General features: G+C 36.3%; 1 long non-coding RNA gene across 1 annotated transcript; it reads right to left on the reverse strand.

Annotated features, from left to right (window-relative positions):
* Positions 1-3,651: 3,651 nt before the first annotated feature.
* On the reverse strand, positions 3,652-15,973 carry LOC119716274 (uncharacterized). Its single transcript, XR_005264042.1, has 3 exons — positions 15,875-15,973; positions 8,704-8,768; positions 3,652-3,808 (listed from the first exon to the last, which is right to left on the reverse strand). It is a non-coding gene; the product is annotated as an uncharacterized lncRNA (long non-coding RNA).
* Positions 15,974-16,796: the final 823 nt, after the last annotated feature.

Below are 16,796 nucleotides of genomic sequence, written 5' to 3' on the forward strand. Positions count from 1 at the left end.
AAATTCACTAATTTCAATGCCAAGCATGTCTATATTTTATGTAAACAATAGAAAAAGAATTGCCATTAAGCTGAGCAGTTTATACGGGGCCCATTAGGTGTCTTTTCCTCATTCAGCTTGCTATCAAAGAAATTTAATTTTAAATCATAATGTTTAAGTAATTACTTATTCTAATTACTTTAGGCAGTGAAATATATTTATACCTTTTTAACAGCAATTTCTTAATTAGCATATTTTCATCAATCAAAAAAATGAATAATTTAGAAGCACAGTAACAGATGAATTATTGTAAGAGAGGTTTTGTCTGTGAGGAACAGTTTACCCATTTTTCCCATATAAAGTACTGGGCACAAGCCCAAGAGCTATGCTGTCTGCACTATGGAAACCAAAGGGCTGTAATATCCTTTAGTTTGTTCCTTTGTTTGGATTTGCAAATACAACAGTTTCTGCTGCTCCCAGATTCACCTAGCTATGACTGATCAAGGCCTGGTACAAGTTAGAACAGCTTCAAGGCAGCTCTAAATTATGAATGGCATATGGTTCCAAAAGAAACCTGTTCCACTGGGGAACAGCTTATATGCAAGAAGCCTATGCTCTGTAAATGAGCCTATGGATGATGGCTTCCCATTTTAACTGAGCACGCTGGAAAATCTTGGTCAATTCAGAGCTAGGCCAGGCAGCAAAATCCAGACTTGATTATGAATATCACACTCCTGAAGGTGGGGTTTTGTTGCTCTAACCCTTATGGAAATATGCAGTAACTTACATTATGAAGCCTAAAGTGTTTACAATCCTGATGAATGTTCATCCATTTCTCCATGGAATTTTGTATTGGGTTTTGTGGACAAAAAGTCAAAGCAGAGACAACCAGATTCCTTGTTTAGCATACATTTGTGTTGTAATCTGCAGGACTTTTGGGGCTTCAGTGTATGATAAAGAGAACATGTTTTAAGCCTGCTTTTGGATTCTGAGGTCAGTAGAGATTTTACTCTGTTTTTCATAAATTTGCTTGTGACAATTTTGGCCATTTAAGGGAAAAACTACAATAGATTGCAAACTAGCTGCATACACAGCTCTTCTTCCTACTGTGAGAGTTTCTTAGTGAAACAGAGAAGGAGGGGGTTCACAAACAGAACACCTCTGGGTGCTGTCATGCTGTGTTATGGAGCATGATGCACACAGTTTTCTGCAGATTGGTTACCTGCTTTACCTACCTATCTATGATACATTGGTGCTGAGCACCATGCTGGAGTTAATTTGAGGATTTCCATCCTAAGCTCTCCTGCATAACATAAACCTGTTCTTGGAGTCTAATGCAATAGTTAAGCATTGTTTAGATCAAAAGAATGACAGGATTTGACCTCATAAATACACACTCTCTGCTGTGCAGAACACATTATTCTCAAGTCTGTTATCTCTACATCTTAGCTGTAAATCGTGCTCCATTTCAAGCAAATGGATACTACACATGCTTGACATGATAGTTCCATAGCAGAGAATGAGACAGCTAGGCACACACAGCAGGACCTATTAGATCTGATGCCAGGCAGAAATCAATCCAGATTTATGCCATCTGAGAATCCAGTCTATAAAACCTTATGAAATAAGAAATAAAGAGAATTGAAAACACAGAAGATCCAGATTCTGATCTCAGTTATGCTATTGATATTCTTGCACAACATCATTAGTCTTGACTTCTCTGTTATACAGTTTTATGCTCATACAGCTCTTTTATTTTAAATAAGACCATGTCATTGACAGTTTCTCCGGATTTACCCATGTATTTTTGGAATTGACAGTAAAATGAAATAAATGTTCATCTAGTTTTATAAGGATAAGAACTGAGATACTTTGATTTAAGAGTGAATCTTAAAGGCTATATATTTTTTTTTTTTCCAAACTAGACTCAAAATAGAGTCTTTTGTATGCTGACATTGTCACCCAGTCATTTCAGCTGCCTGCTCATGCAAGAGAAACATTGCTTCGTTAGAAGATCAACAAGACTCTTTAGTATGGGATGTTGTGTATTGGAAAATAAATGTTGTAGTTGATAAAGCTTTATCACCTCCAGGAATGGCATTAAATACATTTACAAAGTTTCTTGATTACTGCAGTTACATCCAAGGTGATAAAAATATTTTCACTGAGTCATTTAACTCAGAGAGCTTTCTTAGCAAGTACTCGGTATGGAGACATCCTCTGAAGGAAGCTTTCTTTGTGTCATATGTCAACTAGCAGGTACAAAGTATTATAAGGCAAAGGTGAATCTCACACATTCAATGCACAATGAACTCTTGATGTACAAAAGCAGATACATGGGTCAAAACACAATATGTTTCTTCCAACTGTAGCTTGGGGCATGCTAACAGAGGAAATGGATTATCATTTTTTTAATGGAAAAGTAGCTTCCAGAGAAAGAGAGAAAATGAAAGAATCTTATCCTCCCCAACACCAGTGAAATATATAGAAAACAAAGTTGGATGAGGTCCAGAAATTTCCAAAGCCAAAAGTTTAATGATCTCTAGTGAAGAGCTTGGGCTGTCTCCATCATAGGAAAAAAAAAGTAATTTACATAACAGAAGTACAATGCAGATTTGGCAGAGTTCTCCAAAATCACATCTGTTCACCATGTATTATGTTTGGTGACAGAAAGAACAAACTGTAAAACAGTGTATGATGGAGCAGTGAAAGCAAGGCAAGTGGATTGACTATGGTTGCAACTGTAATTAGCAGAACTAGCTTGTTGATTGTCATCACATTCTCCTATAACTCAAATGGATATATAGTGGTTATCATTAAAAAGATCTTCATGTATCAACTAACACTACTACTACATTTTTGTTGTTGTTGTTGTCGTTCTTGTTGGTGGTGTTTTGTTGTGTTGTTTTTTTGTTGTTTTTTTTTTTTTTATGATTAAAACTAAGGTTATTGTCATGAGTATATCATAATGAATGTTATCTATTATTCTACCTATTAGAACTTACTACCTTTAGAATGTTTATTTTTTAGAATTACAGTCAAACTGTAATTGTCAAACTATGGTCAAACTATTTGTCAAACTATTTGATGAAAGTATTTTTTTTTAGTAACTTGTGGATCCAAAGAAAAATTCTTATTTATCTTTGCATTATCCAGTGTAGTGCAACATCTACAGCAGATTATTAATATGGGCGAGATTCACTTCCAACGGAGTTTCTCACAGAACTTTCTGATTGTTCTAATCTTGCACATTTGTATAATCCGAAATTAGAAAATAAGGAAATGGTGTGTGTGTTTGGGAGAGTGGGGGGGGGGAGAACTTTTAAGAACTTTGAAAAAAAATATGAATTATTAAATGACATTTATCTATTTTTTGTTCTTTTATTTCTACTTGAATTTACAATTTGGGTGCTTATCTGCTGGCTGGTTCTAGTGGATATATCCCTATAAAATATGTAACTTTTCCTTTTAAAGCACAGTGGTAAAGCACTCTTGGCATTTCTGGCTACTGTACATTTTAAGGGTGTATCCAGCTGAGAGCCAGGACCATTGAGATAACTGTAAGATAGAGCTCTGCACTATAACACTATAATTCTATATTGAATGAAAATATTTTTTCCAGATGCTTATAATACATTTTGAAATGCAAAAACAACTACTTACATTAACTTAAACATGTATCCACAGTCCTCTGTCCTCTGTATGGTACATACATGTCATCGTCAGATTATGGTTAGAGTTCATCAACTGCAGAATCCAGATCAAATAGGAGTGAGGCTTAACCTTTAAGTTAGAGCTTACCACAACGCCAGTGGAAGTGAGATTTAATCTTTGAGCATAAGTGGGGGAAAAAAGAAAAAAAAAAAAAAAGGATTCTTGATTATTCATTCTGGTCAACAGGCAGACATCCAAGTCAAACAAGGATGACTTCTGGGACAGACAATAGAAACATTGCAACCAAATTTTCAGAAGAGTAAGACTTGCTGTGTACCCAAGTGATCTTCCAGGCCAGACACACAAAATAAACTAGCTTCATTTTTCTCAAAACAGCTGCATTGCATTGATGGATAAAATTTCTCTCAATACAGGTGGTACTTTGCCACGTGCTGTAAGCAACAGAGACAATCAACTATCCTTATTTTCAGGCTTTATAGAATATCATAAAATATCATAGAATGACTTAGGTTGGAAGGGTCCTTAAAGATCATCTAGTTCCCACACACCCCTTCCATGAGTAGTGATGCCATCCACTAGATCAGGTTGCCCAGGGCCCTATCTAAACTGGCCTTGTGTTTGTGGGGCAAACACAGCTTCTCTGAGCAACTAGTTCCAGTGCCTCACCACCCTCTGAGTGAAGTATTTCTAATAACATCTGATCTAAATCTCTTCTCTTAGTTTAAAACCATTCTCTCTTGCCCTATCACTATCTGCCCATGTAAAAAGTCCCCCCAATTTTCTTTCAATGTGTCATGGCTTTTGCAACCTCGGAGTTTCCTGGTTTGCAAGAAAACCTTTCTAAGCATGAACCTCTTTGATGAACAATCGTAAAAACATAAAGGCAAGCATGTGAGCATGTTCTAGCTTTCAATTTATTTATTTATTTTTGCTTGAGCTAAGAGGATATTCTCAGCCAGATAAAAGGTACAACTTTGTTCAAGGATTATAGCAAGTACAGGGTTAATTGTGTTCCTTGTTCTTACTTAATGTAAACCAAGCCTTGGTATTGTAAAAAGGGAATGTGGGAGGAAAGGGAGTTACTCCTCTGAAGGGTAGGAAGAACATAGAAAAAGAAAATGCTCTGGGAGATAAAAGAACAGGGTCTATCACAGCGCATAGAGAAAGGACAGGGAAAGGAGGAAGCAGGTGGTGGGTTTAAGATTTCAATTGAAGTGCAGGACAATTCAGTGACCTGTGAGAATGCTTTAGCACTTTTAATGAGCCTGAGAATTCTTTCAGTTTGCTACTCTAACACCTTATTGCTATGCATGGTGGTCTTTGAATGGTGAGAGCCTTCAGCTTGCAGGGAAAAAAAAAACAAAAAACAAAACAAAACAAAACAAAAAACACTTTATGATGGGTTTTAAGGTAAGGGAACACTTTATATATTGCTTGTATGTTCTAGACAGTTTGAGTAGTTTCTGAAGCAATTAAAGTGAATGATATTATACATGTAAAACAGCAAAGAAAAAAGTCATATATATATATTTTAAACAGATTGCCTGGGAACATTTTTCATATATTCTCTTCTGCATCATAGTCAATCCAAATACTTGAAGCTCTATTTTGAGAGGATCCAGAAAGGCCTCCTGCAGAAGTTTTGTATTTGCAATGAAAGGTGTATTTGTGTGTATTTTTGTATGTTTTCGTGTGCATATACAACTCAGGTTTCCAGCCCTAGCCTATTGTCATCTTAATATTTGACTATCATCTACTGTGCTTATTTTTTGTCCTTGAGTATTTGTAATATTTAGTTCTATCTGGTGGATTTCCTGGGAGAATGAAGTTATAATTCTCAGATGGAGAAAAGGTAGTGTATCATGACAATGACACTGACAGAAAATCTGCCTCATTATCCTAACAGTATTGTTGAAATAATTTGGGCAGCTGATACTGAAAATGAAGTTCAAATGGCCTCAGTAGGATGAATTTAGGAAATCTTTGCTGTTCATCTCCAAAGCATAATCTTTTGAGTTACATGTGTTAGTCATAACTCTTGTTATGACTAACTTTTTTATTTAAAAAAAAAATATATATATATCCAGACTATAAAGGAGTCATTTTACATAGGACCCAGCATGAAAGTTTACCAATTGTGAAAGTAACTTTAGCATGCAAATCTTCAGCAGTTTATATTTCAGGTAACATCAAAGAGTAATCCAACTTGTTTATTTAAAAAAAAAAATGGTTTCCAGATTGTTCAATATGAAATGTCTTTTGCATATTGCGGATAATTTTAATTTATTGCACAAAGTACTTTGCTAATGTGGAAAAAATGATGGGTGGAAAGTAAGAAGTGAATTTACAGATCTAATCTTTGTTTTATTTATTTAGTTTTAAATCTATATCATTATTGACATTATTATTTTTATTTTTATTTTTTCCAGGAACAATCATTGACATGTCATTATGCCATCCTTTCTCTATTTCTGCCCCCAAAATAATATCTAAGACTTTGTGCCTGAACTGATTTTTGTTTATTATTTAAAAAGACTTTTACTCTTGGTAGAAAACTAACGAATATGTATGCTTTTATTAATCCCTTAAATATATCAGTTTAAACTGATTCATATATTTGCAGTCAGAAAAGAAGAAAGGAGTATTTTCCTTGACATAGTGGAAAATACATTATGAGCATCCTTTCTGATGTTCTTTTGGGGATTATTCTATATAATTTTTATTTTATTTATTTATTTATTTATTGGCTTACTTTGCAGCATTACCTGGGGAATCATCGAGGTTCATATTTCCTGCAAATTCAAAGAGGCCATCACAACTACTAGGGAGTGTCCTCCCTCAAAGCTGTAGGTGGGGCAATATTGCAATATCCTGACGTTTGCTCATAGGTATCACTGGTGTGACAGCATCCTTGTGTGCTCTGTGCTCCTGTGGTTCTTGTCTATCATTTTCCTGACATGTGGTGCCCTTTTCCTGAAAACTGGTGCCCTTGCTTGTGGATTCAGCATTCAGGTAAGACTTCATGCAATAAGCTTAATAGGCTTATTGCACTCATGCTGAAAAAGGAGTACCTTTTAAATGTCCTGCATCTTTAAATTATTTGTATTTTAGAAGACCTTGATGAAAGTGTAATTCTCTATTTATAAATATTTTAATTTTAAGCAACGAATAAAATAACCAACTAGGTACATATACACCAAGAAACTAGCCCATCAAACTACAATGTTTTAATCAGGGAAAACTCAAAGTCTTTTAGAAGCATGTTGAATGTTGCTTTATTTGATTTTACATATATTTTTTCCTCTCTGGTTCAGAATGAAAACATTGAATATATAAAGTGTGTGCTGTTCTTATTTTTCCAGCAAATTTCCTGAATCGCATTATTCCTATTCCACTGGCACAACTAATCTTCAAGTTAAACCAGTATACAACTGGTATAAATCCTTATAAACAAGGGTTTCCAGTAGCATTTTCCTATTTAAGTATCACTTCGGACAAAATATTGTTATATGCTAGCATTTGTGAACTGTTTGCTTTGGGATGATAGACACGGTTTGTTTGTGTTTGTTTGTTTTTTTTTTTTTTATTGTTTTTTTTTTTTTTTTTTTTTTTTTTTTTTCTCTGAAAGTAGAGGGGTTTGCAGGGTTATGGAATATGAGATTTCTGCCCAGAATTGCTGAGGTACTTTCACCCTGCTCTGAACATTCTTGTCTTGTGTACTTGGGGAAGGAAGGGGAACCCAGCAATTTTCCTGTTATGAACAAAACCTTTTCACATTTTAACCCTTTTGTCCTAGCTAAGCCTGCCCTAACCAGCTGTATATGCTGTGAATTATTTTATGTTTCAGTATTTTTAAGGAAAAGCAAACACATTAGCAGTTTGCAAACCAATGCAGTGAAGATGTAATGAGAGAGCAAACATAAATAGCACAAGAAGTACTTGAAATGCATTATTTTGCATTTACACAGTCAATCTGCTTTGTATTTTAAAAATATTTTTCACTTGCTAGTCGTCTCTTTTGTGAATGTTTGTGCACCATAAATGGTCTTTATGATTTGCAAATGTATGTTCATTTCTACATGTTTCTTTTAAAAATTGTAGACTCTTAGGGAATCATGATGGTGCCGTGTTGTGTCAGGTTGCACCACATCATACCTCCACCTCCTTTGATGTGACCTAAAGCAATGCCCTGTACTATACATATATGAGACCTACATTGGTTCATTGTCACCAGATATGAATATCAAAACTCTTGGGTAGGCAAGGTATCCCATTTTACCAGTTAAAAAGCATTTGCAGATAACAAAGGAATGACATGAAGAGTCCCATTTCAGACATACATTTGCAATCAACATTGATAGAGGGGAAGGTCTGATATAACTTCTGCAAGGCAGACAGCTATTGATGGTGTGATTTTCTCTGATAGAGAGGTCTGAGGTAGAAACCCTTCTGAGGCTGCTTTCAGGAGAAGTCTTGTGCCACTTCACGGCACTCTGAACTTCCTGCATTCAGAACTGTGTGTTAAGAACAAAATGAGACCTACCATATCAAAGTCCTACAAAATGCACTGCGTTTTACTTTGATGTCTTCTGAAAAACAAATTGTTCCACAAACAGCAGAATAATAATAATAAAAATGTAAAAACAAACAAAAACACTTTTCTGTGTGGCTGTTACCCATGCGGTGACTCTTGTGTTTGACTGCATGACTTTTTCCTCAGTGCATGCTCTAATTTGGATGTCTTTCCTCTATATGGTAACTTCTTTTAGGAACTAAGTAGGAATTTAATATCATTGAGCTTTTTACTTTCCTACCGGATTTTGTTGAAATTAAACGAGATTTGAAAGCAGAGAACAAACTCAGAGACTGGTTTGGAGAGTTATAACTGCATATGCCATCTTTCCTTAGAAAAACAGGTTAAAATAAGCTTTTTATAAAATTATTTTAAAATGGTTTTCCAGGTCATTTTAAATTAAGGTGGTGATGATATTCCTGTAAATGTTGGTGTTTATAACTGAAATTCAAATGTTGCAGAAACTGAGACATTACCAGAGTTATCCCTGAGATTGATTTAAAATTACAAGCATGCTTCACTCAGCAGTCTTCATCATCGGCTAAAAAAAAAAAAAAAAAATTGATTAAAAAACATTCAAATGAATTACTTCTCTCGTTGTTGAATGTATCATGAAATATTTACTGTAAAGCAAGAGACAAACAGTATTTCCAAAGAAATGGTGAAATGTAATGTGGCATTGAAAAGACCCAACAAGCACAGACAGCTGTCACCCTCAAGTAAGCAGAAAGATTAATATATGGTATTGAAATTATGACTGGTGCTTTTTTTCATTTCTCAGTGTAAGAAGTTCATTATATGAGGCAACATTTTAAAGCTACAATGCAGGAATTTACGTAAGAGACTTTGTTCTTGTGGGGACTGCTTACAAACCCATTTTCCAAGGCAAAGAAGATGGGGCTGGTGAACAAAAGCAGAAAATACCATTTGGCACCACTGGTGTAGTTTTAAATTCTGGAGTGCCAGACCAAAAAGCAGGATTCAGATTTGAATTTCATGCAGGACAATATGCAAAGGTGTTTGTATTCTAGTTACTGTTTACTCTTTTTTTTTTTTTTTTTTTTTTTTTTTTCTGGTTTTGTGTGTTTGTTTTTCTTTTCACATTGAAGGTTTGAAAGGGGTACAGTTTTCCCATTCAGCACTTTGGGTCTGACTGAACTCAGTTTTACATCATTTGAGGTTGCAACTCATTCTTTTATATATGGGTATTTTTTGTATCAAGGGGGCTGTATCTTCTGTGTTCTTCAGGTACAGGTAAATGTTGGAAGGACAAGGGCTCCTTAGCAGTGCCATGTTGAATGTGTATGGTTGGTTGTCCACTCTCATCACAGAAACTCATTAAAAATGCAAAGCATTACCTCATGTAGCTCTGAATATTATTTATTATTGAATTGTGATTTGCTGGGAGAATATTTTATTTTTGTTTCTGCCCTTGGTGATTTCAATGGGTAAAATTTACCCTGGGAAAAGGGTACCAGCAAAAATTAAAACAAAACAAAACAAACAAACGAACAAAAAAAAAAAAAAGAAAAACTCCACAGGTAGACTGTAGAGTGAGTCAAGGTGGCAGGAGCAAAAAGAGGCTTTATAGCATATATAAGAAAGGTTACATGAGAGAAAGTTGCATTTGAGTTGAAGGGTAGAAGTTTCATATTGATGCAAATACTGCAGTCCCCACATTTGGTATAGTCTGCAGAGTGGCTCTGGCTGCTCTATGAGCACTCTGACCCCACCTCTTGAATAGAAAATTCAGTTTGCTATTACTGTGTTTATGCCTGTGAGCAAGTTGGATTCCCACCTCCCTCCATCTGCTCATAGGCTCAAGCACAGCTACAGGGAATTCAGTTTTTCATTTAAATGAATACTGGTGGGAGATCGAGGTATTCACTTTGCTCTGGTGAAAGCCTGGAAGCTGTTCAAAAACTGGAGAAAAGTAAAAGACAGGGTCTGTCTCATTCGGATTTCTCTTCAAGGAAACAGGAGCTACAAGAAGATTAAAACTGTGATGATAGGGTAGGAGCAGATGTTCACTCTTAAGGGCAGTGATGGAACAATAATTATAGCATATGTCAGTATCCTATAGACAACAGAAGACTTGCACCAGTAATTGTAACTTGATAGATCTGGATGAATATGTCAGTACTGCTCATCTTTAAGTTCAAATACACTAGGAACAAAGAGAAAAATAGAAACCCCTCCTCTCACATGCATGCAAAAGACAGTGAAAACCACAGAGATATGATTCTAGAAAGAAAGGTGAGATTAACATTTTTTGTTTTGTTTTGTTTTGTTTGTTTGTTTGTTTTTAGTGTACTAAAGAGGAGAAAAATGAGTAGTGTTAGAAGGGGAGGCTTTTCTGAAAGTATTAACTTTTGGTTACCCAAGGAGGAGGGAATTGCATTAATCAGGGGAGAAGAGGTTGAGTTTCATCCCAAATATACTAACTCAAGTGCTGCCTGCAAGTAAAAAGCCTGGAACTAAAGAACTGAAGAAAGAAAGAAAGAAAAAAATTGAAAGAAAGAAGAAAGAAGTCTGGAGTATGAAAGCTACACTTGTTAGCATATAAAACATAGAAAAACATCTTGAAAATACAACCCAGGCTTAACATACATAGCAGTGGTTTTTAGGCTTCTGCTGATAATTCCCACTTCTGGTTGTGATCCTCATTTCTACAGCTGAATTTGACCCTTATTTTCAGAACTACTGATAGAGTCATGCTTACATATGCCTGATGCAAATCATCAAATATATGAAAGTGTTTCAGCTTGCAGTTTGTCATGTCTGTTCTAAGATTTCAGCAGATGTTATTTATTTATTTAATCAAAAGCAGATTTTATCTAACATTGGTGCAAAGCTTCAAAGAATGCATATGCTTTTTCTTTTCTCTCTGTTAAGTAATGCTGCTTTCACTGGGGAGCTCCAGAAAGCTGTTCCTGCTGAAGTTTGGACAAATCTCTTACTTTCTTGTGTCTTACTATGTCAAGATGCCTGTATACTGAGAGTAATACCAAAATGAATTCTTACCCTGTTCTGTACAGTTCTCAGGTGCTGCCAGAGAAAAGTGGGATTGGTTAGCAAAAAGGTAATTTACAAGGTTTGATAACAAAAGCAACAAGTATTTTATTTAGGTACTGATATTTAGAGTTTCACCATTTATTTCAATGGAACTGAGATTCCAGTCTAACTCCTTAAAAAATGTCTTTAATTATATCAAATGGGAGATAGTGAAAAGATTTCAAAACAATAAGAAGCATGATTTTCTTAATATACCTTGTTAGTAGCCTTTCATTTTCTCTCTTTTCATATCTTTTTGGCATTTTCATCAATGTGGGTTATTGTGATGCAACTCAGGATTTGCCTTGGGTGTGAAAGAGAATAGCAAATGTGAGACATCCAACTTCATGTTACAAGGAAATAATACTTTGCCTGCATTCTTCCTGCCAGTTGGCCTACAACTCTGGCATTAGACATTTCAACAGTGAATAATGAGAGAGATCAGGAAGAACTGAGTTTAAAGCAAAATACCATAGAGAATATTACAGGATGACAGATTATTTTTAAAAGATCTATTTCCTTTGGTTTCTAAACAAATTATTCCATGTCCATATGGAACCTGTACAGGGACAGCAAATTATAATATAGTTTTCTCTAAGTGAAAAATATCAAGTACTCTGTTATTCTAACACAATGAATAAATAAGAATGAAATGAACAGGAAGTGTTCGAAGAAAAAAAAAGGTGTATATATTTTCATTGCAGTGTTTGAAATTGTATAGAGATAATTAAGCCTGTCCCTGCTTCTAATTCTTCATTTACTCTCAGGGTAGGATAGCAGAAGCACCAATTGCTGGAAGATTGTGAAATATCCAGAGTGTGTTATAGCTATAAGGGAAGTTTGATGGTTTGAATTCCGGGGTTCTATCAGAAAAAAAAAAAAAAAGTTATAAAAGTTAATTTTCATCTATATTTTTTTCCACTTCTTTCTTCCTCTTACTGACATTTCTATCTGTGCACAATATTTTCTCAGAACTCCCCCTGCACTCCTCTCCAAAGGTGCGATACTCCCCTCACTGAAGTCTGGGATAAAACCTCGAAGCAAGAGAGGGATTTCCCATGTATCCTTTATTTACACTTGGCACAGAAGAAAATGGCAACAGGGATGATACCTGTATTTCCTGTAACTTCTGCAGAATGAAGTGTTTTGTGTCTTTGTGGATAGTTTAGAATCTCAGACCTATTAAATGAGAGCAGAACAAAACAAAAATGAAAAAAAATAGCATAGTGGTATGACAAGAAAGCCATAACACATGTACTCTTTCTGATGTGCAGTCAGAGTATGTCTTGAAGTTTTATATACAACTGTTCAAGGCCACTGAACTCAGCTTACAGCAGACATCTGTCCTACTTTGCCTAGGATTTAGCAGTACAATGACTTTATCTACCTTCTTGAATAAGGTTAAGGTATTTATCTGTTGTGTTGGGACTTTGCTTACAGGGATATTCCAGATCTGCTACATATTTTACTTTAGATCTTCAGTTGACATAAAACCATATGTAATCAATTATAGAACAGATGATCTGTGTTGGAGAAAACAGAATAAATGTTTGTTGGAGAAAGCTGCCAAAAAGCTCAAGGAGCCAAATATAGCATGGCTGGAATTATTAACACAAGTTCAGCTCCACCCGTGCAAGCTCTTCTAGCTCCAACAGAGCCACTGAAGCTCCCTGTATAGTGCAGTTCTGAAAAAGTTCACTAGATTTGGCACTGTGGGGCATAGATACTACACAGTAGGCAAGGATCCTAAAATTATATTATTGAAAAAAACAGCATACGTCCTGTCCTCTTGCCCCACCACTAGCTGATTTTGTCTTGGTACATTCATACTCTGCAGCTCTCCTGAACAAGTTGGCATGCGTAAATTGCCCATCTGAGGTTGTTCATGAACATGCCTGAATATTGCCTGGGACAGTGCCACTTTCGAAAGCTAAATGGTTCTAGAGAACAGTTCTAACACTTTCAGAGTTGATAACAGGTCTTTTGACCAGATTTGTGTCCCGGAAGAGTAAAATTTACCAGTATAGCTGTAGCCACTGACTTCAGTTTAGAACTGGATCCAATGTCTGCCTTATCATCCACGGCAAGATGAGTCAACCGGCTCGAGCGTGGGTTTACCTTTGCCACGTAAACCCACTACAGTGCCCTGGTAGCTAGGAGGGCCACCTGTACCCTGGGGTGTATCAGGCACAACACTGCTAGCCCATCAAGGGAAATGATTGTCCTGTTCTGCTCTGTGCTGGTGCAGCCTCGCCTCGAGCACTGGTACAACTTGAGATCATTGCCTCACATCCTATCACTCGTCTCCTGAGAAAAGAGAACACCTTCCTTGCTGCATCCTCTTTTCAGGTAATTAGAGAAAGCAATGAGGTCTCCCCTCAGCATCCTTTTCTTCAGTTTTCATGCCCTTTTCATTTTTGGAGCAGAGACTTGTACAAAAGTGATTTTGTGTAAGAGTAGCTTGGATTAAGTACATTTCTCTCTGGTTTGCTCCCTGGACCAGAGAATAGTACAGTACTCAAAGCAGTATGTCTTATGTGGTATTGGGCTTTGGGCAGTAACACTTTGAGACTTGAGGTCACTGCACTCTGGGACATGCATAATTTGCATTGATAATATTGCTGCAGGTAAACAAGAGCAGCATACAGTTTCATTAAATTTCTGAAAGTATGTTGATGTCAGTATACAGGCTGGTATAAAATTAATTTTACCTGCAGATGTTCAGAAATGTGGGTTCACAGATGAGGTTCTCTATCTGTTATGGAAATCTAGACAGACGTAGTCATTGATGCTTAAACTAAATTTATTTGTCTTCTGCAATTCAGTTGTATATTAAATGCATATTTTTGTAAAAGTGTAGGTGTGTAAGGACCAGTAATTAAATAAATGAAAGTGTATTTATGTTTCCTAAAAGTGTCTGCATGTCTTTTTGGGTATATAAAGTATGAAATTGGCTGAGTTTGACAACAAGAAGAGATTAAGAGTTCCAGATATTATTTTTAATGGTTTTTTTTTTGTTGTTTGTTTGTTTGTTTGTTTTGTTTGGTTGGTTTAGTTTAGTTTTTAATGTCACATAAATTGTTAAAAAAAAAAAATAAAAGAGGGGAAATTAGCAGAGCAAATTAGCACGAACAAGCAAATCCCCTGAATGTGAATCATAGTAGGCTTCTGCCACATAGTAGGAGCCTGGAACACAGGAGCCCAGCGTTTAATGTGGGGACGGGCGCCTGGGGCTTGCATGCAGTGCCGCTTGCCAGAACAACCTTTGCTACGCTCAAGGCTCAGCATTTGTCAGTAACTTAGGGAAGTACCTTCCCTTCATCCTCCTGGTTGTCATTGTAGGAAGAGTGACCAAAACCAGGCCAGGACCAGCTGCTTGAGCATCATGACTCTGGCCAAACCAGCTTGGGCTGACTGGGGGCAGAGCAGGTGTGTCGCCACTCTTCTGGGTGAGTTTATCTGTGTGGAAGTGAGCTGTGCCATGCCAGATGCTTCAGGGACACAGAACAAGCTTTAGCCCAGTAGAGCAGCTAGCACAGATAGAGCTCTAGATACTCCATTTTACAGCTTAATACTTAACTGGGCTAAAACAGCACACAGACAAATGTTTATCCTTAAGTAGTTTTTGTACCTTTTTAGGATTGGAAATGCAGACCTGTACAAAATAAAGAACACACTTATAGACTTTTCTTTATCACAGTTTCCTCTCACTCATAGGAGTTTTAGCCAAAGACAGAATCCTTTTAAGATTCACCAACTCCTCTCTCCTATAAATATTTTTCTTTCCACTGAATCATGTTCTTTCACTCCCTCCCTTTGCTGCCGATTACTTTTCTATGATTTTGGCTGGTCCTGCATTTAAAAAAGATTATTTTGCTATGAAAACATACATTGAGCTTCCTGTCTCCCATTTAAACCTTACTGACGTGCTCTTTGAGTCTCTCAAAATTATTTCCACTATCACCCTTTTGTTCAACCTCTGGGGATTTTCTACTCTCAATTTTTTTTCTGTTTCAGCATAAATTTGGAATTACTGGTTCTCCTAGACTAGTTTGATGTACTCCTATCAAAATGAGAGGTTAGTAAACCAAATATCATCCAACTGACAGACCTTGGATAATGGTTTATTGCATGGTGAAGTAACTCCATAATTAATACCGAAGTTAACGTATTCTATTACTTCTCTGTAAAAGGAAGACTGTCTCTTGTTATATTTGGTATATTTATGACATCCCCAAATAATCAGTTTATTGCTCTGTGGATGGAAAATGAGGCCTGATATTATAGGAAGAAAGGCTAAGCTTTTCCAGGCATAAAGCCTGAATAGAATATTTATGGCACCTAAGAATAGTTCAGAATATGTTCAGAGATCTCCATGTATCCATCCATAAAGATCTAATAACTATAATAACTGAAACCTAGAGAGAAATTCAGATGAACAAGTGCTTGAGAGTGAGCTGAATTCCCCTTTTGTCTCCATTAACTACATTGATCACATTTCCCTTGACTGTTACTGGTGACTTTACACCTGGCTCATATACATGTAGGAATCCATGTCAGAAACAGCTACATTTATGAATGTGGGTTGCTTACCTCATGTGGGTTGCTCAGTTGTCTCAAACCATTTGAGATAGCATAGGATATCCTGTCTGGCCTTTCAGAAGCTGCTCCAAAGGCAGGAGTCTTGTGCCACATCTATCAGCCCCATGCAGATACCCTCAGAGATGGCCTGTGGCTATAGGCTCCTATTTTTAGTCAACCTAAACAAGATCATTCCAGTGTTTGAGTCTGGAGAGGAATTCTGTCACCTGTCAGACTGTCACCAAGTGCTTTGATTTCTTTGAACTCAGTTCCGATAAAATGATTGTTAAAGAGGACCAGAGACCCATCTATTTCCTGTTTCTCCTTCAGTAGAACAAATTTATATTTTATTGCGGACTTGCCTGGATAACTAATCAATGTTTGCTAAATTTGTCAAGATCTTTGCAGGTAAGTAAGCAAAGTGAAATTGGTACTTCTATTTGGAAGGAGTTGACAGACCAAATCTCTTTGTCTGTTGTTTTCCTATCCTGCCAGCTCTCAGGCAGAACATCATCTCATTTAGCTTCTCTCACCTTTTTGGTTAAATGTGTATAAGGTAAAGATAATCAGTCAGTTCTGCCCTCATATTGACCTGCTCAGCTCTCCAGGGCCAGTAGTATCACATCTTTCCCATTCAAGGTAGGAAAGGACTTGCTAAAAGCCATCTGATGCCTTGTTACTTCAAGATTAATCATCTGAGAAGCCCACTAAGTGAGATAGCATGAAAGTGGGGACCAATATAAATGTAAGGTAGAAAAGAATATGACATTCTATTTAGAAAAAATTGAAACAAGGCAGTATAGAATCAGGTCTGCCAATCTGTTTCTTATAAAGATTTGCTCCTTCCAGTGAGAATTTGTATTCATTTATTTGTGCAGTGAAAAGTGTCTTTAATTTAGCAGTAGGAAATGTTACAATTTTGTAATGTTATGTT

The sequence above is a fragment of the Anas platyrhynchos genome, chromosome 3 (genome assembly GCF_047663525.1).
Source record: "Anas platyrhynchos isolate ZD024472 breed Pekin duck chromosome 3, IASCAAS_PekinDuck_T2T, whole genome shotgun sequence".
Lineage (NCBI taxonomy): Eukaryota > Metazoa > Chordata > Aves > Anseriformes > Anatidae > Anas > Anas platyrhynchos.